Source organism: Tachysurus fulvidraco, chromosome 13, assembly GCF_022655615.1.
Source record: "Tachysurus fulvidraco isolate hzauxx_2018 chromosome 13, HZAU_PFXX_2.0, whole genome shotgun sequence".
NCBI lineage: Eukaryota > Metazoa > Chordata > Actinopteri > Siluriformes > Bagridae > Tachysurus > Tachysurus fulvidraco.
In genome coordinates this window covers 28245057-28247556 of record NC_062530.1, presented here as the reverse complement: position 1 = coordinate 28247556, position 2500 = coordinate 28245057, and the positions used below count along the sequence as shown (strand labels likewise).

Here is a 2500-nt window from a genome sequence, read left to right as displayed (position 1 = left end):
CTCCCTACCGGGCTGTGTAACAGTTTCTTCCCACAAGCCATCAGACTCCTTAATAACTGAACTGTACTGAGCACAACACACACACACACACAACACACACACACACACACACACACACACACACACATGCACACACACACACACACACACACACACACACACACACACACACACATAGCACGTAATATTGTCTGAACACAGTATTTACACTGTGCTGTTTCTGTTTATTGTCTTGTAATTTTTTTAGTCTTTTGTCCTGCATTGTCTTGTCTGTCTTGTCCTGCACTGTCTTGTCTGTTTTGTTTGTCTTGTCCTGCATTGTCTTGTTTGTCTTGTCCTGCACTGTCTTGTCTGTCTTGTTTGTCTTGTCCTGCTCTGTCTTGTTTGTCTTGTCCTGCACTGTCTTGGCTGTCTTGTTTGTCTTGTCCTGTATTGTCTTGTTTGTCTTGTCCTGCACTGTCTTGTCTGTCTTGTTTGTCTTGTCCTGCTCTGTCTTGTCTGTCTTGTTTGTCTTGTCCTGCTCTGTCTTGTTTGTCTTGTCCTGCACTGTCTTGTCTATCTTGTTTGTCTTGTCCTGCACTGTCTTGTTTGTCTTGTCCTGCACTGTCTTGTCTGTCTTGTCCTGCACTGTCTTGTCTGTCTTGTCCTGCACTGTCTTGTCTGTCTTGTTTGTCTTGTCCTGCACTGTCTTGTTTGTCTTGTCCTGCACTGTCTTGTCTGTCTTGTCCTGCACTGTCTTGTCTGTCTTGTCCTGCACTGTCTTGTCTGTCTTGTCATGCACTGTCTTGTCTGTCTTGTCCTGCACTGTCTTGTCTGTCTTGTCATGCACTGTCTTGTCTGTCTTGTCATGCACTGTCTTGTCTGTCTTGTCCTGCACTGTCTTGTTTGTCTTGTCCTGCACTGTCTTGTCTGTCTTGTCATGCACTGTCTTGTTTGTCTTGTCCTGCACTGTCTTGTCTGTCTTGTCATGCACTGTCTTGTCTGTCTTGTCCTGCACTGTCTTGTTTGTCTTGTCCTGCACTGTCTTGTCTGTCTTGTCATGCACTGTCTTGTCTGTCTTGTCATGCACTGTCTTGTTTGTCTTGTCCTGCACTGTCTTGTCTGTCTTGTCATGCACTGTCTTGTTTGTCTTGTCATGCACTGTCTTGTCTGTCTTGTCATGCACTGTCTTGTCTGTCTTGTCATGCACTGTCGTGTCTGTCTTGTCCTGCACTGTCTTGTTTGTCTTGTCCTGCACTGTCTTGTTTGTCTTGTCCTGCACTGTGTACACCAGGTTACACAGTTACACTTTATGTATCGAGGACACTTACTAAGTCCTTATATCTCTGTGTGTGTTATGTAGCTTCATGATCCTGGATAAACGTTGTGTCATGTCACTGTGTACTGTAACAGTTATATATGGTGTAATGACAATAAAAGCTTCTATACTTGACTTGACTTGACTTGGTCATTACCATGCCACTGGTGTGTGTTATACTGGTCATTACCATGACACTGGTGTGTGTTATACTGGTGATCACCATGACACTGTTATACTGGTGATCACCATGACACTGTTATACTGGTGATCACCATGACACTGGTGTGTGTTATACGAGGAGATAAGTTTAATACACTCAGAGACACTGATTGTGACTTCAAGGCTTCATAGCTCTGTCTGTATCCCCATAAATCAGCGAGTTTATGAAGTTCATACGGACGCTCAGTGAGACGTGGAGCTGTTTTTATCTGCAGAGGCTCAGGAGGGTTCAAACTGCTGCACCTCAAAATATCTGTGGGGTGAAATCTAACACAACCCTTTCACACTCTCACTGTGCAGTGTGATCTACAGCACAGCTTCATGTTAGCGTTACATTAGCGTAAGCTCAACTTAACGTTAGCATGAGCCAAGTTCATGGTGTGACGACAAACCCACAGTCACAAACAGTGTCACTGTTAGCATGACAATGTGCAGCTACGCTAATACTAGTCATTTGTGTTAGCCTAGCTTACTTTTAAAATGAGGTTAGCATGATGCTCCCTGGTTTGTTATCTGTGTGTGTGTGTGTGTGTGTGTGTGTGTGTGTGTGTGTGTGTGTGTGTGTGTGTGTGTGTGTGTGTGTGTGTGTGTGTGTTTCTTGATAGTAGCTGATTACAACCCAGGACAGGCTGATAAACATGCTTACAACCCAATAACCTCTGTTTACATAAAATACACACACACACACACACACACACACACACACACACACACACACACACACACACACACACACACACACACATACACACACACACACACACACAAAAGCAGGGTAGATACATCAATGCACAGCTGTAGTGTAGCAAACTACAGCACACACACACACACACACACGAATACACACACACACAGACACACACACACACGAATACACACTAGCCTCATTCAGATCTCACCTTACTAAACTGACGTTACACACACAGCCTCTCAAGGTTAGAGTGAGAGTCAGATAAGTGTGTGTAGTGATATGGAGACTGT

At 44.3% G+C, this 2500-nt stretch overlaps 1 protein-coding gene and 2 long non-coding RNA genes across 3 annotated transcripts in view; 1 reads left to right on the top strand and 2 right to left on the bottom strand.

The window, feature by feature from the left end:
- LOC125146174 overlaps positions 1–2449 on the bottom strand; it is a 6110-nt gene extending 3661 nt beyond the window's left edge. Inside the window, exon 1 of the long non-coding RNA XR_007144655.1 lies at positions 2419–2449. This is a non-coding gene — a long non-coding RNA (uncharacterized LOC125146174). The remainder of the gene's footprint in view (positions 1–2418) is intronic.
- The window catches only part of LOC113657299, a 1727325-nt gene that overhangs the window by 765303 nt on the left and 959522 nt on the right, over positions 1–2500 (bottom strand). The window lies entirely within an intron of this gene.
- Positions 1–2500, top strand: part of LOC125146171 — a 1103650-nt gene that overhangs the window by 315094 nt on the left and 786056 nt on the right. The gene's annotated exons all lie outside the window — the stretch shown is intronic.